This window comes from Pristis pectinata, chromosome 2, assembly GCF_009764475.1.
Source record: "Pristis pectinata isolate sPriPec2 chromosome 2, sPriPec2.1.pri, whole genome shotgun sequence".
Lineage (NCBI taxonomy): Eukaryota > Metazoa > Chordata > Chondrichthyes > Rhinopristiformes > Pristidae > Pristis > Pristis pectinata.
In genome coordinates, this window is record NC_067406.1 from 58993987 (window position 1) to 59020510 (window position 26524).

Below are 26524 nucleotides of genomic sequence, written 5' to 3' on the forward strand. Positions count from 1 at the left end.
GAGAGGCAGAAATTCAAAACCCAGGTCTGTCTACTTCTGAACTTTCCTGAGCCTTCCAAATCTAGGCTGATAGCTTCAGTGATTCCTAAGTGGGTTGCTAGATCAGTAGTTGACAGATGAAATCTACTCTTCATTAAGAAATTCACATTTTGTTAAATGTCACAAAGAAATGTTGATGGCAACTGCAGGTAAGTCGGTGCTGCAAGATGTTTTAAATTTTTGCTTGAAGGGAGAAATGCCCAGCCTACTTATCACTTCAGGCACATAACTAGGATGCAGTCACTCATAAGGCTACATGCTCATGGAATTATTTCTTTTATTAACATATAAAATAGATCTATGGACAGATTTCAAGCCACATTTCAGGCATCCAGCAAACTTGTAATAGAAGATCCAATAAAATTCGTTCATAACATTGCCTGTCAAGCCAGGACCTTCAAAATATTGAAGATGCTGGATAGCTTAAATGTAGGAACAATGCCTGAACCACCATCACGTAGTTCAAGATCACGACAATGCCAATGGCAACCTGTCAGATCGTTGTATAATTTAAGAACAGAGATTGTATGATATGCTTTTGGGATGACAATATTTGCAAGTCCCCTGGAAAGAAAATAAAACTGATTAGTATTTAGGGGTTTAATATAGGTGCGCACTTGCAGTGTTCTGCATCATTCTCCCACAAGTATTAATGTTCCTCCTTTTTACTTCTTTCTGTGGGCATTTAATCCATGGACCTGATCCTTATTTTGTGACTGGTCAGTATTTATCCCACAAGCAATATAACAGGGGCATATATCAATGCTTATTGTTATTGATTTGTCTGCAAGTTGACTATCATGTTTCCTATCTCGCAAAAGTCACTACTTCCAAAAAACCTTGTTGATAGAAAAGCACATTGGGATGTAATCAGGCAGTGAAAGACACGCAATAATTGTAAATCCTTCTTTTTTACATATTTACAGCTGTTCAGATGATAATGCTGTACACGACGCAACAGATAATTTTAGAAACGTTGTCTTAATCACAGGCAGCACCCCACCTTAGTAGTCATAAAAGAGCAGGAGAGTTATTTCACCATTTCCATGATGTGTTCCATGATAACTCTGCCAGTATGGATCTCATTGTTTCTAAGATTCACTGCCAATGGTTTTTGATTGCACTCATCAGTGATAGCTGTACAGTTATCCAGCAATTAATTTCAGGATTATTGAAGAAATTGCATTATACAAATATGGTTGTTGACCAGATAATGTACAGCAATCTGTAATTTCTTATTTTTGTGGTCTGAAACTACTTGAACATTTATTGAGAGATACCTTCTTTGTTCAGCTCTGAATTGAGGGAGGCATTAAGTTCTCAACAATATACTGACACTAGATATAGGTCCGGGCACATGTGGAAACATTCCTATGGAAACATTGTGGACACGTGTGGAAACAAGGTTTCTTCTTCAGCTGCTACCTCATTTTTACTGGCAAAATATGGTATTGTTCACTTGGCATACTTTGTGCCAACTATTTGCTTTCTTGGAATATTGTGTGCAATTCTGGTCACTACACTATAGGAAGAATGTGATTGCATTGGAGAGAGTGTAGAGGAGATTCACCAGGATATTGCCTGGACTGGAGGACATTAGTTATGAGGAGAGATTCCTCCTGTTCATTTGACCCTGCCATTAATCTCATGAAGTGCCAGTGTTCATGAATGATTCAATGGAAGCAACAGAAGTTAAGAATAGGATTTGCATTGACATATTCGATATGGAAATAGATATAAAATAGAAAATGAAGTGATCATTGTTTGGTGAGAATTAAAAGCCATCTAAAAATTGAAGGTGAAAGAGAGTAGGGAATTTGCAGAATGATTCTGAACAATGAGAAGGCTAAAATAAAGTGTAATTTTAATCATCCCAAAAATGGCAGCAATAAAGGTAACTCTTAAAGAAGAAAACTTTCTTTTATACATGCAGATCATGAGAGAAATATTATTTAATTTAACAAAAGAAATTTTAATTCAGTCCAAGTCACTGTGGTCAAAATGGAACCTGCAGGTGGTGGTGTTCCCATGCAACTGCTGCCTTTGTCCTTCTTGGTGGGGGGGGGGGGGGGGGGGGGGAGGTGGTGGGAAACAGGTTTGGAAGGTTATGTTGGAGTAGCCTTGCTGGGTAACCGTACTGCATTTTGTAGATTATACAAGCTACAGCCACATGCACGTGGTGCAAGGAACAAATATTTAGAAACCAAAAGCAAAGTACTGCAAATGTCAGAGATCTGAAATAAAAACAAGAATGGTAAAAATACTCAGAAGATCAAGCAGCATCTATTGAGGGAGAAATATAGTTACTGTTCTTGGACCTTTTATCAGAACCGAGAAAACCTAGAAATGAAACAAGTTTAAGTGGCAGACAACAAGAGGAGAGGAGGAAAGAACAAAAGGGAAGGTCAATGACAGAATGGAGACCAGGTGAGCTTAAATGTCATGAATGGCAGTGGAACTGGCTGAGGGTGGGGAAGGTTAGTGTATATCAAAAGATATGTCTGGAAGTGGTGTGAATAGGAAAAGGGGAATAAAATCTGAAATTACCAGCAGAGGAAATAGAACAAAGAAAGTGAAAGCAGTAGATGTGAGATACAAGGCTGGAATGACTGATTATCTGAGGCTGTCTGCACAAATCCTGTACTCCTGTCACCTCTATGTTTATCAACCTCAATATGTTCACAATGCATTATCAAATTGGCTTCAACTTCCTTGTCATTAAATTCTTCACAATTCCCTTTGCACAACTTCAACTGATCTTTGAGCCATAGACACTCTCAGTTATTCAGAAACTCATTTAACTTTTGATTTTCTACTTATATTACGGTGGTCATTCAGCACATTTGTTTCCTATCTCAAATGTAGCAAAGTTTCCAAGTTGCTTCATGGAACAATTATCAAATGAAAATTGACATTCAAGTACATAAAAGACATTTAGACAAGTGACAAAAGTCTTGGGCAGAAGCCTGACTTGGGTTCAAGTAGATACCAAGTTGTGAGCAGAGTAATTCAGCCTGAAATAGTGATCAGGAAGAGGAATGGAATCAATGACAAAGGTGTGGTATTCATGGGTGAGGACAAATATAACTGTAGGAAATTTCTGATCACCAAGGACTGAATATTGGAAAACAGTGGGTCAAATCGGAGCCATTAAATGCCACCATTAACAATTTTTTCAACTTATGAGCCCCAGCTTCAGTCATCTTTGTTTCTTTTCTCTTTTTGTTATTCTGTTACTTAAAAGTATAGCAATGAGGAAAGATATTGCATTTGTAAATCAGATTCATCCCACATGGAATATATTTCATGTTTGCAGGTACACCGAAATATTGTAAACTGGCAGAAGATCTTCTTCCACAAGTTTAATGACATTCCTGGAACTACAGATCTGTTAAAGCATACCACTTCCATTCACTTTGATGCCTCTCTCTCAATTAAAATCATTATTCCCTCTTTCTCACGGTATTCTTCTCAACACTGGTTTTGCTATTAGTTATTTGACTTAATCTCGACCGTCTCCATAATCACTCCACTTGCTGACCCACTGCTCCAGTTCTCATCCCCTGCCACACTAGGTTAAACCTTCCCAGTAGCACAAGCAAACTCTTTGTAAGGATATTGCTGTCCCTCCAGTTTAAGTGCAACCCTTTCTTCTTGAACAGTCCTATTTGCCCTGTAAGAGACCCAAATGATCTAGGAATCTGAAGCCCTCCCTCTTACACCAGCTCTTTAGCTATACATTCAATTGTACTATGTTCCTGTTTCTGGCCCAATTAGCATGTGTCACGTAGAGTAATCCCAAGATTACAACCCTATAGATAAGATCAGATAAGACATCTTTATTGGTCACATGTACATCGAAACACACAGTGAAATGCACCTTTTGCATAGAGTGTTCAGGGGGCAGCCCGCAAGTGTCACCACGTTTCCGGCACCAAACAGGTCTTACTTTTTAACTTCCTACCTATTTCCCTAAATTCTCGATGCAAGACCTCATGTCTCTTGTTGTCTATGTTGTTGGTACAAATATGGACCATGACCTCTGGCTGCTCGTTAACTGAACAGTGGGTGACTTTTAATGACAATTTCATTTGTAGCAGTGCCTCACTTTTATTGGCCAGTTGTTTGTTGTGACATATCTGACATTATGATAGACTATCCTGCCATTGTTGTTGAATAACATTTATATTTTTCCAGCAAAGGATTTTGAATCAATCCTGTGTAAATAGTTGTGAAATTTTACAAACAACCTTTGTTGATGTGTTAGCATAGTTTTCAACATCATCATATCTGGTGTTACATAATAAATGCGTAAAGCTCATACATTAGTCAAAAATATAAATTTCACAATTACTTTTGATTGGTTTGTCTTGACTATTGCCACTCTACCATGCTTGAATATCTCTATAGGGTTTCTGCCCCAAGGAGGCACAGAAGTGTAGGGGCAGGCGCGGTAGTGTGGTGGTTAGTGTAACACTATTACAGCACCAGTGACTCCGGTTCAATTCTGGCCGCTGTCTGTTTGGAGTTTGTACGTTCTCCTCGTGACTGCATGGCTTTCCTCCGGGTGCTCTGGTTTCCTCCTACATTCCAAAGACATATGGGTTAGGAGTTGTGGGCATACTATGCTGGCGCTGGAAGCGTGGCGACACTTGCGGGCTGCCCCCAGACATTCTACGCAAAGTTGCATTTCACTGTGTGCTTCAATGTACATGAGACTAATAAAGAAATCTTAAAGTAGCCTTAATCAATATCATGGATAGCATATATTCTGAAGATGACCATGGTCACCTTCATCATCACTGATCTCTGTGCATTTTTTCCTAAAATTATTAATACCCTCTGACCACATAAGTGAGAAGAGTAAAAATTGGGCTGGGGACATTTCTGAATAGTGCTGAAAATTCTTTCTAACCATCCCATCTGACATCTCAGAAATGTATTTTGCAATTTCTAGGCTACTCTCCTTAACGCATCCCTTTGCCAAAAAAACCCCTTCCCAGTACTTTCTTCCTTGAGCATTCCATTCACTCTCATTTTCTGAGCTTCAGTCTGTGAAATGAATCACAACATTTATGTCTCAAAGAATCTTGAAAGCTTTGATAAGGTTTTCCAGAGACATATTTCCTGCAGTGTGAACATTGCTACATATGTCTAGTGCATGATGCCTGATTCCCAATCAGTTCAGGTGATTCGATTTGTACACTCTCCAAGCAAGGATTTTACTACTAACCAGAATTGTACAGGCACTCTAGGTGGTCCACTGTTGTCCTGATATGTAGACATTGAAGGCTAATGTTCTCCTTGTTTTTTACTGCAACTGTTTTGAAGATTTCTGATGATCTATTTATTATATGCCCAGATTCTTCTCCTGTGGCATGTGTTAGAGTTCATTGTGTTCATTTGTCTGTATTAAATAACATCTGAGTATTTTCCATCACCAATCAGGAGCCTCCTGAAATTTGTCTTTTTGTTAGTTCATTCTTCTATTCCAGTAGAGTGCAATAAAATTGTGTTGATTCCTCTGACTATACCAATCTCTGATTCACTTCAGAAGCTTATCTTCCCTTTCATGCTGTGTGTCCTTAAAGATTATTGAACTCCTGTTCAATAATTTGCTAATACGGTTCTGCAATCTCCCTTGGTACTTCATCAAGCTCCAAAGAAATTACATGGAAATGGGCCATTTGGCCCAATCCACATTGGTATTTACATTCTTCACAAGCACTAGTGCTAATCACGTTCAAATAGTTTTCTGTCATTTAATGCAGTTGTTGAATTTGAATCCCTAGAGAGGAGAAAACTAGCATTTGCTGCAAAATATAAACTAGTATTTGCTGTGAAATTTCACATGTGAATTTCTTGATTATATACTATGACTACAGCAGGAGAGTAATCAAAAGCTCTAAAAAATGGAGATGTGCTCTTCACATTTTTACTGTACCATTCCACAGTGATTCTAAAAGGAAAACATGCAGAAATGTATTCTATTAAAATTTTTGAAACCAGTTATTTTCAATAAAACTGATTTATCTACTGATTGGGTAGGACAATTGTTTAAACTTACAGTAACTTGAGAAGTAAGAGCTGAACAATTTTTGATGGCTAATGGGAGATCCAAGGCTTCCAGTAGATAAAGGTTTAGAGCACAAGTGAAAATAAATAACCAAACTGTCTGGTCAGCAATCAGAGAATACTTTGACATTTTAATTAACATTAAGACATACACCTCTGTAAGGTGTTTAATTATTAATTTTCAATGAAAACTTCAAGATGGAAGAAATTGGCTGCTCGGTAGAGTGCTGTAAAATTCATGATTTATTCTGTGTGAAAGAACTCATTCATAAAGATGTTTACCTTGAGCGAAATAAATTCACAATGTGTAAGTTATCTGTTTCATGTTTATAATACCTATGCTTTTGGTTGTAAAAAGCAGTTTATATAAATAATGAATTTACATTTTTTATAAATTATGTGTGTATGTATAATATATGTATATTAATTGGTCTGTGGCACTGTACATGCTGTACCAATTGCATTATATTCATTTAATTTATTCTGAAATTAGGGCATAGTCATCTGCTACATGGCGCTGGAGCATGGCGACTTGTTGCAAGCTGCTCTCTGCAGATCTACTCATTCCACATTCTAAAGACGTATGGGTTAGGAAGTTGTGGGCATGCTATGTTGGCGCTGGAAGCGTGGCGACACTTGCGGGCTGCCCCCAGAACACTCCACGCAAAAAGACGCATTTCACTGTGTGTTTCAATGTACATATAACTAATAAAGTTATCTTAATTGTTCTACTCCTTTAAATTTATATTCTATGTCACTAAGTATTACTAATAATGTTCTTTTATGTCTTCTTACAGGGCTGGCAATCTTCCCACCTCCAGGAACAACTGAGCAACTGACCCAATTCCTGGACCCAGATGGAAACTGGCCTGTCCACGTGAAAGCCTGCGCAGGGTGAAGTGCCGACCCCATGGAGCCCCCACCGCCAAGACCTGACTCCTGGACCCCACTGGAGCACCTGACGTTGAGACCCGAGGACCCAGAGCGAAGACCTGACTAACGGGAGTGCCTGATGCCAACCCCGTGTCCTGACCTATCCGGAGGCTCAACCAGTGGACACCAAGTCCCGAGGCCCAATCCAACACGAGGCCTGACCTGCGGGTACGCCTGATGCTGGGGCCTAACACCAGGGCCCCTCCTGATCGGAAGCCCGACACTATAGAGCACCCGGGGCTGAGTCCCAATGCCGAAGCCCCCCTAGACACCCCCACACACCTGCTGGGGCAGACCACTCCTCTTCAGGACCTACAGACCTGTATGGGAATAACAACTTACCTCACAGGCTGGCTGAATCCAATTCAGGTCTTCCAGTTCTGTTCACAAGCAGTTACTTACCTTCTAGTCCAGATAAATCCACTCCAGATCTTTGAGGTCTGTCCTTAAGCAATCACTTACCAGTTGGCTCCACTCCAGGACCTCCAGGACTGACGAGTCGTAGCCACTTACCTCGGAAACGTGGTAAGAAGGCTGGCCTGCAGGTGATGCTGAAACAATGTGGGTACAAGACCACCCCCCCCAGCATACTACTAGCTAACGTCCAGGCCATTGAGGACAAAGTTGATGAACTAAGGACAAGACTAAAAAAACACAATGATGCTGGAGGAACTCAGCAGGCCAGGCAGCATCCGTGGAGAAAAGCAGGTGGTCAATGTTTCGGGACCAAACAAGGATCCTGACCTGAAAAGTTGACCACCTGCTTTTCTCCATGAATGCTGCCTGGCCTGTTGAGTTCCTCCAGCATCTTCGTGTTTTCCATCTAGATTCTAGCATCTGCAGTCCTTTGTTTCTCTAAGGGCAAAACTGACCTACCAAAGAGAACTCAGGGACTGTTCTGTGCTATGTCTCACTGAAACATGGCTTACACCTGCTTCACCTGACTATGCTATATAACCTGAGGGCTTCTCAATCCACCAAATGGACCATACAGGATCCTCAGGCAAAGTTAGAGGTGGAGGGGTCTGCTTCTTAATCAATAACACGTGGTGCTCGGACGTGACGGTCCTGGCGAGCTCCTGCTCTCCCAGCCCGGAATATCTAACGGTGAAGTGTTGACCATACTACCTGCCATGGGAGTTCACTTCAGCTATCCTGATGGCGGTCTACATCCCACCCCAGACGGACATGAAGCCTGCACTCAATGAACTATACTTTGTGCTCAACAGCCTTGAAACAGGGTACCCTGAGGCCCTCTTCATTATTGCAGGTGACTTCAGCCGAGCCAACCTCAAGAGTGTGTTACCTGTGTTACCAAGATACTACCAGCACGTATCCTGTCCCACCAGGGGTCCAAACACCCTTGAGCATTGTTATACAACCATTAAAGATGCCTTCTGAGCCACCCCTCGCTCTCACTTTGGTAAATCAGACCACCAGGCTGTGCTGCTTCTCCTTGCATACAAACAGAAACTGAAATGGGAGGATCCAGTACAGAGAGTCGTGCAGTGCTGGTCTGAAGAAATAGATGAGCTTCTATGTGACTGCTTTGAGGCAGTGGACTGGTCCATGTTCAAAGACTCAGCTGCCAGCCTTGATAAGTATGTCACCACCATCACAGACTTTATCAGCCAGTGTGTTGAGGACTGCGTACCAAAGAGGACAATACGGGTGTTCCCAAACCGGAAACCATGGATGAACCGGGAGATCCACTCCCTACCGAAGTCGGGGACTGCTGCAATCCAATCAGGTGACCCTGACCTTTACAAGAAATCAAGATGTGGCCTCCGTAAAGCTATCAGAGATGCCAAGAGACAATACCAGTTCAAAATAGACTCCCAGACCAACTGTCAGTTGTGGTAGGCCTTACATGCTATAACGGGCTACAAAACGAAATTGAGCAGCATAGTCAACAACAGCGTATCTCTTCCTGATGAGCTTAACGCATTCTATGCACATTTTGAACAGAAGGGGATTGGTTCATCACAACCCACCCTGAGAGCCTCCAATGCAACTGAACCCATGATCACCGTCAAGGATGTAAGATCAATCTTCCGGAGAGTGAACCCGAGGAAAGCATCTGCACCAGATGGTGACCCTGGCCATGTCCTCAGATATTGTGCTGATAAGCTGGCAAGGGTATTGCAGACATTTTTAACCTCTCCATGTTTCAATCATTTTTAACCTCTCCCTGTTCCCACTTGTTTGATGCATTTGACTGTGTGTTTCGATGTACATGTGACTAATAAAGATATCTTATCTTAAGAAAATCACTATCATCCCAGTACCTAAGAAAAACAAGGTAACGTGCCTTAATGACTACTGACTGGTGACTCTGACATCCACCATCATGAAATGCTTCAAGAGGCTGGTCATGGCATGCATTAACTCCAGCCTCCTGGAAAACCTCGACCCACCGCAATTCACCTACTGCCGAAACAGGTCTACAGTGGATGCCATCTCCCTGGCCCTACACTCATCTCTGGAGCATCTGGACAGTAAAGACATCTATACTACTGTTTATTGACTACAGCTCTGCCAAGCAAACTCATCACCAAACTCCGAGAACTGGGACTCAACACCTCTGTCTGCAACTGGATCTTTGACTTTCTGACCAACAGACCACAATCAGTGAAGATAGGCCGCAACATCTCCAGCACTACTATTCTGAATACTGGTGTCCTACAAGGCTGCCTCCTCAGCCCTCTACTCCCTATATACTCATGATTGCATGGCCAGATTCTGCTCTAACTCCATCTACAAGTTTGCAGATGATACCACCATAGTGGGCCATATTTCAAAGAATGACGAGTCAGAGTACAGGAAGAAGATAGAGAGCTTGGTGACATTTTGCCATGGGCTTTAAGTTCCAAGGAGTGAACATCACCAATAGCCTGCCCTGGTCCAACCACATAGATACCAAGGCCGAGAAATCTCACCAACGCCTCTACTTCCTCAGGAGGCTAAAGAAATTTAGCATGTCCCCTTTGACACTCACCAACTTTTATCGATGCATCATAGAAAGCATCCTATCTGGATACATCACAGCTTGGTATGACATCTGCTTTGCCTGGGACCGCAAGAAACTGCAGAGAGTTGTGGACACAGCCCAGCACATCACGGAAACCAGCCTCACCTCCATGAACTCTATCTGCCTTGGTGAAGCAGCCAGCATAATCAAAGACCCCACACACCTGGGTCATTCTCTCTTCTCCCCTCTCCCATCAGGGAGAAGATACAGGAGCCTGAGGGCACATACCACCAGGCTCAAGGACAGCTTCTATCCCACTGTGATAAGACTATTGAACGGCATCGACCTTATATGATGAGGTGGACTCTTGCCCTCACAATCTACCTGGTTATGACATTGCACCTTATTGTCTAGCTGCACTGCACTTCCTCTGTAGCTGTGACACTTTACTCTGCATTCTGTTATTGTTTCTACCCTGTACTACCTCAATGGACTGTGTAATGAATTGATCTGTACGAATGGTATGCAAGGCAAGATTTTCACTATACCTCGGGACAAGTGATAATAATAAACCAATACCAAATTGTAGACCAACAGCTTTATTTTAGTTATTTTCCTCATTCAAAGTTAGAATTGAATCATTTGTTTTTACCAAAAGGAATGCATGCTAAGATTGCAAATTTCATCCCGAAACATGTTGCTGCATCATCATGTTTTATTACTTAGAGATAATATACAATTGATATGTGCTTGTCTTTTACATTTAACGAAACAAAAATCTCCTTGATCTTCTGCCAGCTATAAGTATTTCAGTGTGCCTTCTCCTAATGTCACTAAAATAGATATCTTTAAGCACATATCCATTATTTATATATATAAACTGGTAATCCTTTCAGAGAAATCACTTCCTCTTTCTAGTACTTTAAAAGAGAGTTCTCTTCCTTTTTAACTGAACAACTTCAATAGTGAACAGCATTCACCATCAAGATTATTAAGTATGTATGAATCAAATGCATTGCATCAAATATATTAATATGGTTTCCAAGTTCATAACTAAATATCAGTATTTACATATAGAACTAATACAATAACTTCAAAAAGGTATATACTAAACCTAAAACAAACTGATTCTATAATTCTGACAAAAATTGAGAAGGTTATAAAACTGCTACATTTTATAAATAAGTTCTGGACGAAGAATTGGTGGTCCTGGAATGCAGACTTAGAGAAGTTAGTGCAGAATGATTATTAAAAACATTTCTCAATTTGCTTTTGTATGAATCAGTCTTGACAATTAATCACATATCAATGTTCAGACTGTGCCACAAGACAATAATGTGCACTTTCTGCACAAGCATTGCCTAAAACAACTACAAATGTTCTTATGAGATGTCCAGGAATCTGAGCAGATAAGTACAACATATAGTCACACTAATCAAGACAAGTTAGTCTGTTTTTAGCTTATGGCATAGTGAAATGAAGGGAGCTACTTTTGGGTCTGGGAAAAACTTTAATCTCACAATTTATCTCAGGGGATCAAGGAATAAACGTTCAAAACCTCTTCCAACCTATAGTTTAATTACAGTGCATTTGGGACATCTTGAAATTCACTGGGCTCCTCAGATTTTGCAAGCTATTTTAATTTAATACTGGGTTATTGGATTTTACAAGACTTGGGTAAACAAACAGCGTGAGAGGTTGAAGCCTCTGTTTGAGTATTTGAAGGTGCTACTCCTCAAGTTCTGTTTGCACTTCAGCCCTACTCTTCTGATCTTCGGGCACCCAGTGCAAAGGGGTGAGTTGGTCTGAGGACCTCCTCATTGGTCTGCTCCTGAACTGGGCCAAAGTGGCCATTCAGAGTTCCAGGCAGCATGCTGTAGAGGGTTCTGCCCGTACTAACTGCCTGCCTCACTTCCATGGATATTTCCATGTCCAGGTGTCCACCGGTTCTCTAGAGGCCTTCTGGGACCGGTGGGTGCCACAGGGGCTGGAGTGCATCCTGGACAAGCATAGTGATGTTTCAATGAAAATTTGAATTTTCTACATATTCAGATGTAAATGGACATATTGTAATTATGTAAAGAAACCTTTAACAAAAAGCAGAAGAAAGAAGGCAGACCCAAGCTCCAGCAGTGCTTTTTAGAATCATTGAATGGTTACAGCACATCGTGCCAACTCTCTACTAGATCAAGTAGCTCCACATTTCTCCATATCATTGCAAATTTTTTATCACCATGTTTTTATCCCTCTTGAAGACAACAATGGAACTTGCCACCACCAAATATGCAGATAATGTAATCCAGATCACAACCATACACTGTGAATATTTTCCTTATGTTATTGTCAATTTTTTTCACTTTTATTTTATATCTGTGACTTCCTGTCCTTGATCTCTCCATCAATGGGTGCATTCCCCCTCTCTATCTAGTCACGTCCATACCCCTCATCAGTTTGTATACTTCTATCGTATCTTTCAGTTTTGTTTCTACAAAGAAAATGATCCCAGCCTCTCCAATGTATCTTTGTAACTGAAGCACCTTATCCCAGGAAGCAATCAAGTAAACCTTTTCTGGACCCTATCCTATGTTTCCTGATCCTTCCTATAATGGGGCAACCATACCTGAGCACAATACTTCAACTGAAGCGGGGCCATTACTTTATTAAGTTTCAGCATGGTTTCCCTGTTTTTATACTCTGTCTCCATTGATGGAGTTCAGAATTGTGTAAACCTTATTAATTGCTTTCTTAACCTGCCTTGCTATGTTCAATAACTTGTGCACCCATATCCCCAGGTCCCTATGCTCCTGCACCCCTTTTAGAACCATATCCTTTATTATGTATTGTCTCTTCTCACTCTTCCTACCAAAATGCATCACCTCACATTTCTCCGTATTAAGCTTTACCTGCCATACATCTGCCTAATCCATCAGCCTACTTATATCTTACTGAAATTTATCACACTTGTCTTCACAATTCACAACACTGCCGAGTTTGTAAGCCAGGTGAAACAAGGAGTACCCATGCCACAAAAGTAAATCTTCAGTTCTGATCTTCGGACATCATACTATCTGTTGAAACTCTGAAACAATTTCTGAATTATCTCATTAAGCCCTGATCTTTCCCTCCCTGATGCCACATTCTGAGCTCTACCTCCAAAAGTAATTCTAAAAAGTATTATGCCAGGAGTTTCCCCTTAAATACAAATCTGTGATTACACTGAAAAAGCAATTATAGTCTTGTCAAATGCTTTTTCAAAAGCATTAGTTCGAAATACTATCACTTTATCTTGATAAGAAAAGCCCTTGAACTGTTATTATCAGCTTTAAGATCTTAAGGCCATTACAAATTAGTTATTTTAAGAAGCATGAAGCACAATAAAAATACAAGAAAAATGTTTGCAGTCTTATGATTTGGAAAAAGTACTTTCTTTTATAGACCCATGTTCTCCTAAACATTCAGAAATATTAATAATGCAGATTTATTCCAATCCTTTCTGAATGAGCTTAAACAAAATATCCAACATTTCATAATTGTAAATTTTATTTCTTTTTGTATAAGGACATGAAGGAATGCTGAGTTATGGCAAGGAATCAAAGTTCATTACTTCCAGGAGGTATTACTGCTCAGTCAGCATTAGACATCAAATGATGTCTCCAAGGAAAATCATCAAGCCATTCATTTACCAGTCGATTGTGCAGAGAGAGATAAAATAGACTGTTTAGTGGTTTATTACAATCAGCTCCTAAGAGAATGCAGTGTTTGCAATGTGTATTCCTCAGAGAGATGCTTCTTTTTTGATCTTGACAGTAGCTGGCAGTTCTTGTTCTCACCAGAAATGTTGTCTGGCAGTTTTCCTTGCACAATCTGAGAGATTTAATGACTCAGATTCAACACCTGAGATCTTTTAATATGAATTAAAAACTGCCACAAGTGATCCACAAAAGGCTGCATTTATGATATGTTTTAATACTTTTGCTAAAGTATACAGAGATTGTTTTGACCATTGGCCACAATCTTAAATGCTTCTCCAAATAGCTGGATAAATAATTATCAAGTCTGAGGAGCATTATGTGTATAATATTTTCATAAAGACCCATCTAATAATATCCTGTATTTCATTGTATGTTTGGCCACTGATCAAACAAATCTCAATGGAAAGAGACTGCAACATGAACTAGAATATACTGGAATAATTTAATTGGAATGCAGAAATTCCAAATATGCCTTCCTTTGCTGGGAGTCAGCACATCAGTTTCGATAGTTCAGAGCACCTCAGAAAGCAAGATTTGTGATATGTATCAAGTGGAAATACAGAGACTGAAATCCACATCCCAGAATATCAGTGGAATTACCATTGAACTAACAAGCTCATGATGTTTCGGAACGCTTCATATCTGTTCTTACTGAATATGAAGGCTGCAAAAATAGTAGAAATTCCTCCGCCCATTTTTAATTAAAATTGTGTTAAAATTTTAAAAAATATAGTTTCTTTGCAATTTTTGGTAGAAGTGTTTACATCTTTTGGAAAAATTTTATTGGAAATAACAATAACAAAAGAAAAATTTCTCCTAACACATTAAACAGTGTGAAAGAAACAGCAGATGAAGGCTACCCTGGAGTCCAAGCCTATACTTTACAAAAAATTATGACCTCAACTTTCCAAAAGACATTTGATAAGCAACTCACCGTGTGCAACATTACATAAAGGAATTCACCGAACACAAGTATGTGCCATACATTGTCAATGTACCAAACGATTTTGCTATCAGGATAGCCAACAAAAATAGAATTAAAAAAACACTTCTACAGCAGCAAACACACATACACATAATAACAGAAGGAAAACCAATGAGCTCCCTATGATCTATATTGTTCATTCTGATTTTAAAGACATCAAATGTAAGTGAGATGTCTCTTACAAATGGGAAGGAAAAACTAGGAGCAGCAACATATTTATATATGTAATCATCTAATCATTATTGTGTGCTCTATGAAATAAGGCTCAATTACAATCATAAAATAAAATTAGCAAAATGACAAAGCTCTTCTTATTAATGAATCAAACTCTTGTAAAGGCCATAATTACATTGATGCTTACATAATAACCGCTGTTTAAAGAAAAATACTACTTAAATAAACCTCAGTACGTGCTCTTGGTTAAAATTTGTTACATGCCTAAGTTTTGTCATATCCAATCAAAAGTCAATGTCTAAACCTTTAATTGTTTCTCTCTCCACACAGGCTGCCTGACCTTCTGAGCACTTCCAGCATACTCTGCTTTGATTAATGAAGTAGGCTGTTGAGTGGTAGAACATTTAACATGCTAACTGTTGAACAAATTAAATTACTATATATTATAATACCTCTGCCTAGCCAGTTATAAATAAAATAACTGAGCGTTCCAATAATTTCTTGCAGTTAGACAGTAACTGGCCTATGTTTTTTTAAAGTTAATATTCTCCAGCTGAGAGTGCAAAGAAAATCCAGTCTACTCTTCTTATGCTTGCTAATTCTAATCCTGAACTAGCTATAATGAATTAAGTTAAAGGTAATTTTCCTGCTGTCCATTCTGGATTGTTTACTTGCCTTCCTCTCCCTGAAGTCCCAGAGACTTGTTTATAAATCTGCTGTGCTGTTTTGCTTCTGCAAACAACTCTTTTTTCAATCTGCCCATTTATTAATGTCCTATTACTGGACTTTCTAGATTTTTATGCAAAATTACTAATTAAGCTCAAAAAGTCAAGTGATCATTCATTAATTTACATTATCACATTAATTACAATGGGGATTGTAGAAAAAGATTTTGAAAACAGAGGAAGATAATTTCTTTATTTTAATTATTTTTCTTTAGTTTTTAAAAATTATTTCTAAGCACTTTATGTGTTTGTTAACTTTTAAAGGTAAATCATTTTTAAGGTAAATATTTACTCCAATTTTAATATTTAAGTGTCTCTGGCACAACAGGCAAAGATTCCAGCCAGCAGACCAGACCATTATGATTTACCATCATATCTAGCAGGTTCTGAGTCCAATACTGTGCTGGGAAAATCATGCTGGCTCAGGAGTGCCAATTTATGTTCTCTCCCAGGAAAATATGAGGCAAAAGAAGCACTGGACAGGAAATGATGCTATTCTGTCTGCTCCTAACATGGAAATTGCAATAAAGGTGCCATTGCATCCCACTCACTGAGTCCCTAGCTGAATTTCTAGAATGATGCAAAATAATCCAGAAATACCAATGATCGTTACCTCATTTCACCCTGGAAACAAAAAATCAATTTTTGATTATATTGCACTGAAAATAAGTGATTTACTGTTGAATTTCTAGTGCATTCTGGGATTAATACAAAATAGTTAATTCTGTTCTAATATTTTGTTGTTTTATTCATTAACAGAAAGTCTAAATTTATTTTTGATATCACTATAAATGTTATGAATGTCACTTTGCAAAGTAATTGCTCAATGCTGTATGCATCATATTAGATTCTTTTTGTCTTTGTACTCTGGAGTATTACATGACTCACTTAGACAAGGAGCTGATTAACAACTGAACTGAAGTATGGTACATACAACGTTGTGATAGTTAACTGCACATCAAGGTTTCTTATGGTAAAAGAGACTCCACCAAACTGCACTTAACAGCTAATATTCATGGACCACAATCCAATATGAAAGATCTTGGGATACTCAACAATTAGGAAGCATCTCTGGACAGAGGAACAGAATTGCTCTTTCATTATTCAGGAATGTGCTTTTCAGTATATACCCATATATCACACTGTGAAGGTAACTATGAATATACATATATGACATTAGTAGAACATCAGGTAGAATATTTTCAGAAAGCCAGGACAAGGAAAATAGTATTAGACAGAGACATTAGTCCATTGTGGTTTGTAGGGTCAAAAAGAACAAGTGCAAAATACATTCCATTTCTAGTATTCTGCAAATTACTTCCTCATTTGTTGAAATAAAGGAGATAATTCAATGGCACTCATTCAGTAGATCCTCATTGTAAGAATGATCATGGTTTTTCATCCATTTCTACTCCTAAACTCAACATCTTCAAAACATTAGCACAAATCCTAATAATTTGTTCTTTGTCTTCATTTGCAAATTGTCCTATGCTATGAAACTGGCAAAATGATTTTAAGATCCTTGTCCTTGCATTAACTTCATATAGGGTCAATGGATTCCATCTCAATTATCTCCTCCCACAACATATGCCACACCATATTATCCAGTCTTCTATTGGTAGAATAACTTATTACAATTCGTGACTGTTCGTATCTATTATGTCTCTGCAATCAACAAAATCTCCCTGATCCTTTCATTTCTGACTCTCAAAACTTTCAAATAATTCCTCTTAGACTGCACTTGGATCTTCTCCCTGACTTATTTCTTTTTATCCTTTTTGTTCCTGTCCAGAATCCACTTTATTTTGGCACTCCATCAAACACCTTGCAATATCTGCTGCCCACGAGGATAAATTCATTCAGCATCCTTTTGTTAATCACCATATCAGGAAAGGTTAATTTGATGGTACATTGTTATTTTCAATAATAATTCCATAATAATTCTTTGGGTCTTTCCAAGATATCTTAATCTAGATTTTACAGTTTTCATATTTAACTCTAATTTGGCCATTTAGAGTACTGCATGCAATTCTCGTCACCTCACTACAGGAAGGATGTCGAGGCTTTAGAGAGGGTACAGAGGAGGTTTACTAGGATGCTGCCTGGATTAGGGAGCATGTGCTACAAGAAGAGGCTGGACAAACTTGGGCTCTTTTCTCTGGAGCGGCGAAGGCTGAAGGGTGATCCTATTGGAAGTGTATAAAATTATGAGGGGCATAGATAGGGTGGACAAGCAATACCCTTTTCCCATTATTGAGCAATCCAATACCAGAGGGCATGCATTTAAGATGAGAAGGGGTAGGTTCACAACAGATGTGAGGGGTAAGTTTTTTATTCAGAGAGTGGTAGATGCCTGGAATGTGTTGCCTGACAGGGTGGTGGAGGCAAATTCATTGGGGGCTTTTAAGAGGGTCTTGGATGGGCACATGAATGAGAGGAAAATGGAGGGATTAGCTATGTTGGCACAACACTGTGGGCCAAATGACCTGTTCTGTGCTGTACTGTTCTATGTTCTATGTTAACATATAGATGACAACTCTTGATGTCTTCAAGAATACTATACCTTAGCAAAATTCCAGTAACTTACTCAAGATAATGAACAGAGTAACACTTCATTAATCATTTTAGCTTCTGGAAAAAAACATTTGCTCACAAATTATCTTACACCTTGCAAGCTAAAAAGGTCACAATTTAGAAGCTAAATATCTTTCGAAATACACAAACCATTTTTGCATTTTTTTTACATATCTCCTTTATATGAATCATAGAATCAGAGTCATACAGCATGGAAACAGGCCATTTGGCCCATCGTCCATGCCAAAAGAGGGCACCCATCTGTTATTAATCCCATCTTCCAGCACTTGGTCCACAGCCTACAACAGCAAGGTGATTTAAGTATTCACCCAAGCACTTCTTAACTGCTGTCAACTTCTTAACTGATGTCAGTATTCCAGCTAATCACCATCTCTGGGTCAAAAAGGTCCTCCTCAGATCCCCTTTAAATTTTCTATTCCTGACCCTAACTCTAATTTAATCTATTTATAAAGTGGGTAAAGTTTCCTACAGTTTACCCCTCATAATTTTATATACCTCAATCATGTCCCCTCTTAACTTCCTCTGCTCCATTTGAGGCAACATCCTGGTGAATCTTCTTTGCACCCTCTAGAGCACGATCATATCTTTCCTAAACTGTGGTGACCAGAACTGTAAGCAGTCCTCCAATTAGCTCTGATCAATGTTTTATAAAGTTGGAGCATCACTTAATTAGTCAACAGGTTTTTGTTAGAAATCCCACATTAGAAATAAGCACAAAATGTTAACACTACAAAGCAGTACTGAGGAAGTGCTGTACTGTTGTGGATGCTTATGCACTACATAAACAACAATTAGCTAATCCTTTCTAAACACAAGAGAAACAAATTTGTAAGAGAATTATGAAAGGAAAGAAAACCAGTCCATTAATTTCATGGACTGGTTTAATGTTAGTTATATCACCAGTGATTTAGACAAAATGATATTGCATGATCTGTCTGAGTTATAACATTTTGAAGAATCAAATGTTGCAAAGTGAGTAGCTGTGAAAGTGACAGCTTCTTCTATGCAAGAGGAGGAGCAAGTGCCTTGAGCAGGTTAATCATTGACTCTGACATGCATCTTTTCATTTACTGCTTCCAGGCTTTGCAGAGTCAATCAATTTATTCCCGTCCTTTTGATATTGTTTATTAGTTGCAGGATTTTCCATGGTCTTTCATGCCACTAATGATACACACAGATGCTGAAAACATTTTCTTTCAATTATTGGACTGAGAAATTAAAAACAATTTCACACATGCTGGCAACATGAACATAAATTATTTTTCAACAATTCTTTCATGTGTTTTATTAATCCTCCTTGGGCATGCTTTTGCGAGCAGAGAAATGCCCGTTGGCTATCTGTTTAGTAGGTGGTGATTGTGGAGATCTGCAGTAACACCATTTTTCTACTAAAGCTGGCAATGTTATTGTCTGAAATCCAGCATCATAACAAGTTTCAAGTCAGAGTGATCAAGCTCAGCAAGCCAATTTTAAACATAAATTTAATATATGCTTGAGCAGTCAAAGGTATTTTTATTGAATAAATTTTACAGAAAGCAATCCGTGGCAGAGAATTTTAACAGGCAGATCAGGTACACCTTTGCTACATGTTTATATGCTACAGAGGAATGTACACTGAGAAACAACAGCCATTAGGGATTGTGAAAAACTGTAGAACCATGACCTAATTATTAATCACTTTGTGTGAAACAATGAGCAACTTTGTGCCCACCGGTTATGTGGAACTGCGTAAAGGCTTAGATGAATGTTACAGTATATATGTCCGATGGAATTAAAGTTGATGGTCATCAATGTCACACTTCTTCCCAGTGTGAAACTAATAGAAGTTCTCCATTTCCACAATCTCAGGGCATAAGTTGGATGGTACTGAATGCTGCAAGGCTGTGTCATTGCCCCAACCCTTCCCTCAATCCTTGCCACAATGTCACACCTTACCTCCAACAAACTTCCCTTGAGAACAGAATTAATTTTCAGAACTGAGGGATAGCCATTCAACATATGGCAAACACACTCCAGAAGCAATGTTATAGGAATCTCAGCAGCTAAGCTGCAGAAGGCAGATCATGCTTGTATTTGCACATACACAGAAGCTGAGTTTCATGCCATTGTTGGTACTTCCATTAAAGAATTTGAGAAAATGGGTCTTACACTCAACATGAGCAAAACAATAGTCCTCTACCAACTTACCCCTGCTGTATCACACCGCCCACCAACAATAAAAGATTCACAGTGCGAGCCTGGAAAATGTGGATCACTTTCCATTGAAATTCACCATCGTATTCAATGCCTGAGCACAGCCATTGATCCATTAAGGAAAAAGGTGTATGAAGATCAATTCTGCTCATAAAATCATGCCAAAAGGGAATTAATAAAAGAATTGTTGAAAAATAATTGTGCTCACAGTTGGTACAAAACTCATGATGTGCTGGACAGATCCCTGTCCCTCTGATATGCTTCTGAGACCTGGACTACCATTCAGTAAGCATCTCAAATCAACTAGTTCCACAAAGTCCTCCAAATTCACTGGAAGGAAAGGGAAACCAACATCAGTGTCCTCTCCCAACCCAGCATCTTGGCCCTACTTACACTCAGTCAGTTACACAGAGCAGGTCATGTCATCTGCACGTCCATCACCTGACTCTGAAATGGACAGCCTATTCTGCACTCCATGTTGGGACAAGAATATTGGTGGAGAGGAAATGATTCACGGACATGCTTTCTGAAGAAATGCGAGGAAGGGGGAAGGAGAAGGAGGAAACAGGAGAAGGAGGAAACAGGAGAAGGAGGAACAAGATGAGGAAGAAGAGGAGGAAGAGGAACAGGAACACACATATTGTGCTCACCAGACCTAGCTGTGGACTGGCATCTGTTTTTAAACTTAGAAGATATTTAATAGTTAAGGTTAATAATGAACATTGATATACATTCTATGTGCCTCACAAATAAAGGAACGGTGTGACTGGCACTGTATCTACCATGTTCACTACCCCACTGGCAGTGGCACTGTGTACCATCTACAAAATGCACTGCAGTTACTTTCAAGACTACTTCAACAGCACCTCTCAAATACGCAACCTTTATCACCTAGCAGAAGGAGACACATAAGAACACCACTACATGGGAGATCCCCCTCCAAATCTCACACCATCATAATGTGGAAACATTATTCCTTCAACATCGTTATAGTTATATTTTAGAAACCCTTATTCAACACAGAGGGAGAATGTTCACAGGAAGGACTAGAGCTGTTCAGGAAGGTATCTCACCACCACTTTCCCAAAGGGAATTAGGGATAGGAAATAAATGCTGGCCTTTGCAATAGTGCCCACTTCTTGTAGATGAATCAGTTGTAAAAACGAAGCAGACATAAAACTGCATCACAGTAGGATGTCCACTTTTCAAATTATTTTTCTGTGCAGATTAGAAGCATTCTGATTAACATTGCAACAGACTCACTGATTTGAGTCAATATCAAACAAAGTAACCCTGTGTCTCAACGATACCACAAACCATTTATAATCCGTCGAGTGAACAACTACACAACTTCATATCAACTCTCATCCTTGGAATTCTCTCCAATCTTTCCCCCCATTTATTTAAGGGATATATGCATTACTGACGAGGTCACCTTTTATTGTCCTTCTCAAACAGCCCTAGAACTAAGAAGGTAACTAAAAATGATGTTTATTTCAGATGTAGCAATCAGAAATATATAAAAAAATACCCTCAGATGAAAAGTTTTTGTAGATGTCAGCTCCACAGAAGAGTTGAATGAAATCACAATTTATAACTTAGGCTATGTCTTGGAACTGTTAATTATTCTTGATTTCTAATGATATAAGTACAAACATGTTGCAGAGTTGTTCTTTTGATTCTGTGATTTGCTAAACAGTACAACCATTGCAGCATATTAACTACTATGGTGAAGGACAAGTTTCTCACCTTCCCCCAAAGTTCCAGTTGCAAATGTATTAAGGTTTCTTCATTGGTGTTGTATCTAAATATTGGCATTCACAACACAAGAGCACTTCAGGAGTACCTTCACCACAAGGATGCAGTTGTTCAAAAAAATAAGTCCATCATAAATATGAAATATTTTAGTCTAAACAAATTCTGGAAATTCTGTCACATAGCATATATATTTCACGTGCTATGTGATTGATATTGATTGTAAAATCTGTGGTAGTTTCAATTGATACAATAGCTAATTATCAATTTAGGTTTTAGATTAAAATTTAAGTGGGGAAAATGTCAGAAATTGGAAAGATGTGTCTTTTTCTGATTTGAGGTTAATATAGTAGGGTGCATTGTGCACAATTATCCTTCACGATTCATATTTACGTGGAGATATAATCAATCAATATAATTCTTATAATTAGAGTTGGTTTCCATACCATTCTGACCTCCTCTGTCCTTTAACATAGCAATATCATTAATCAAGCTTTGTATGTCAGTAACAAATAACTGTCTGTTAAGAAGGCGATGACATTAATGTCAGGAGCCTGAATTCACTGGTTACATCAAGTAAAATTCCTCATTATAAAGCTGTCATTCTGGGCAATGCCATCTCATGTAATCATGAGTATCAAAACAGGCTAGTACTGAGGAACTGCAGAACAAATTTCCATTTTGTAAGATGTAGAATTCAGCTGCATGAATCTGCTATACTCATTAAAAACTATTATGATCTATAAAACAACTTTGTTTATAGGCCTTTAATAATTAAATCTTGAAAACAATTTAAAGACAAAGCAGTGAGCTTACTTTTCATAAATATGTGTGTTTCTAACTTTTCAAGTTTATTAAACAAACTATTAGTAATGATTGTGGTAGTGTTACTATTTTGGAAATTGTTGGACTGCTGAGATACTTCAATTAAGAATCCAGGAAATTTGGATTTCTGGTATTTCTTGGATCACCATTTGGCAAGGAATGAGAAGGTATATTTTCAGAAAAATCTTAAGTACTGGGAAAAAGTCTGAATTTCAATATTCTGACACTCAGTGAGGCAACTTGTTCTTTCAGGGCTACACCACAAAAGGAAACAGGAATAATGATGGTGAGTAGCTCTGTACATTCCTCTCAATGAGTCAGAAGATGCAGGCATATATTTGTGAGCAAAAAGTGAAGTTGCACAAATTCATCGAAGGTTTACTGAAATCTAATTAATCCCATGTCCAGATTTATAATTTGACCTGTCTTGCTCCTATGAAGAATGGCATTAGTGAAATTTCTGCGAGAGGTAAAGACATAATGTTACAAGCGGAAACTTGCAGACTCCTCTACATGATTTTTAGATCTGGTCTGTTGGGAATAATATCACAATATTGGTACAGTTTTAATGTTCATTTTGAGGCAGCCAGAGAGACAGTAGCATTCCACCACTCAGCTAGTTACAATATGCAGAAGTTACAATATGCCTTAAATGAATAGTGTCAACTTCAGGACAAGATGTTGGTGAAAATGTTACACTGGAACTCAGAATCAGCCCTGTCAACATGGAGTCTGTGGCACTGTAACTGCTCAAGAAGGGATAGCATGATCATTTTCAATTGGCATCATCGAGTTATGGATTAGGAACATACGCAGGTATTCAGAATTGACTAGCATGGAACAAAGGCAGTAAGAATATGTAAATATTCAAAAATTGTTATAGGCTACTGTAGCCTCCTACTACTTTGGGGATGCACATAAGGGTTATATGAATTCATTGCTATGAGCCAGTAAATGGCCTAGCTTGCCCTTACGCTTGAGTTATTGAGTTTTATTGCTCACATGTTTTTGGTCAGTGCATATACTTTGAACCTAACTGTTCCATAGGGGAGGTCAGCTTAAACGATCCAACATATTCTGTTAAGCAGGTGCTATCAATTTTAAACAACAGACCATTTTATCTTGCAATTCTGCTTGAAGACTCTCTGGGAGAAAGAAAAGTTCCCTTTCTAACATGCATGTGAGAGGTAGGTGAAAAAAAAGGAACAGAGTACCATGTGCGTAATCACACATTATTAGCAGTCATTACAAAGAAATCTGTTGATCAGAGGTACTTCAGAAAAATTATTTAAGGTTCATTACTTATAATTTATTCCATCCCAAAGGTTTTTTTTGACTTCTACCAGATGGCTATTTAATTTATTAATTTAAAAATGAACCAAAAGGCCAATAAGCTTGGGTTTTGACTAGGTTATTCCACTTGGTCCATGTTGTAGCGCTCATTAGAAGTGCATATTTTCTGCTTTATCTGTGTCTCCCCACTGTGTATCTAATGGGCTCTGTAAGGAAAACGGGGAAATAAATATCTTTGGCAAGGGTACAAAATTAGGGGTAGTGGATAGTCACAGGTCACACATACCCACACAACATTCCTTTACATTTATGCCAGATTTCTCACCACTTAAGATAAAATGTTCTCCTTTAATAATCCTTTCAGCCTAAATCTCCCTCTACATTCTTATAAAAATATTGCTGAGCCATTTCTGGACATCACTAAATGCTTGTTAAACATTTTGTCTGTGGTGAGCTATTAAATGCACCATTTGAGGGCTCACCACTGAAAAATTAAGTATTGCAAGAAGCCCAAGGTATTGGGTGCCTGCACAGTCAAAGCCCTATCTCTGCATGCTTTGCCATTGCAGATCTCAGTGACTGGAAGAGGAGTTGGATATAACTGATAAGTCGATTCATCATGTGAGGTTTGGCTACTGGAGATCCTGGGAGAAGGTCAGTAATTGGGGTCTGCAATCAGTCTTCAAGAGAGTGGGGGGCCAGCAGTAGGGAGATGTATTCAGTCATCAGGAGAGGGTGGGGAGGTATTGGGATTTGTTCCATTTGTGTTGATCTGTGGGTTGAGGGTCATGTTGGATTGACAGACAGGTGGATGGCATTTGGTTGAGGTAGAGATTATCAGCAATAACAAATCAACTCAGTGACAAAACTGATTTTATCAGATGGAGCTGAGGACAAGAGTCCATCTGAAAGTCAACTTGACTGGAAGATATATAAGGGTTTTACTTAATTAATTAAACTGATGTTAACATTCCAGAATTGAAATATCATTGAAGGATGTTATTGACTTCTTAATTATTTCATTACAGGGACTTGGCGGCAGAAAGTCTGATTCAGTGGCAAGAACGTCCAAGACAATTGGAAGTCTAGTTTCTGCTGTTTTGTTATTAACAGTCACACACAAGTGGGTATGTGCATAGATGCCACCAATAAGTATGTAGACAAACAAACACTTGCATGTACACACACTACGGGCTCACAGATAAATGTCCTTGAGTGTCCTCCTCATTCTCCCCCACCCTCATATCCCCATCCACCTTCCCCTTAACCCCTCCCACCCTTAATACTCACTGTCTTATTCTTAATATCATTAACATTATTCTTGATTATCATTGTCTTAATCACCAATCCTTCAGAGTCCACCACTCCAGCTTCCTCTGAGACTCCTTCAGACTCCCTGCTTCCAGTTCTTACACCCACCTCCCTTTCTCCTGCACTTTGACACTTCCCTCCCACTCTCCTTTTGGCTCTCAGCATTCACCCACTCCTCACCTTTTCTCCCACCACTTCACCAATCACCATCTCACCAACCCCTAACTCTTCCCCATGCAATCCCTTAGCTATCCCATGTTAAAAGAAATCAAACACAGGCACTGTCCACTTCTCCAACATGAAGTTTGGGACCTGAAACATGAGAGTGCTCATGGAAAGCCCAAAAAAGACAGAACTCTGCTATCAGAGAGCAAGTACTTGGACATCTGAGTGAGACTCGATGGGCAGGAGATTTCCAGCTCAAAGAACATAGAAGGAATTGTACTTCCTTCACAAGTGCAAACAAAGAGGAAAGTCAAACCAGAAAAAAAAAATCATCTTCTTATGGAGGGATTCACTGCCAAGAATGATCCAGTCTGGTGACTCATCAACTCCTCTTGCAGGATGAGTGAATACCTCATGACCCTTCAGATCTAATGTGGAACCAACACATTTCAGTCATCAGTGTCCAACTCTGGAAGCTCTCTTAATATTTCTAAGGAGGGCTTCTAGTCCAACCTTGAAAATATCACAAGGGTGACAAACTAATGCCCCTGGGTGACTTAAGTGCTAGGATTAGAAAAAAAACAATATTTTGGCCAGGCATGACTGGCAAGAAGAAAGTAGGAAAGATGCTTGGTGCAACGTTGTTGCATTCAACAGCCTGCTTTGTCGGAGATACAAGTCCAAGAACTAATGGCAACATCCACGATCCAGGCACTAGCACCTGATAGATTAT

The 26524-nt window shown here is 38.9% G+C and overlaps 1 protein-coding gene across 2 annotated transcripts in view; it reads right to left on the minus strand.

The window, feature by feature from the left end:
* tusc3 (tumor suppressor candidate 3) overlaps positions 1 to 26524 on the minus strand; it is a 290240-nt gene that overhangs the window by 146627 nt on the left and 117089 nt on the right. The gene's annotated exons all lie outside the window — the stretch shown is intronic.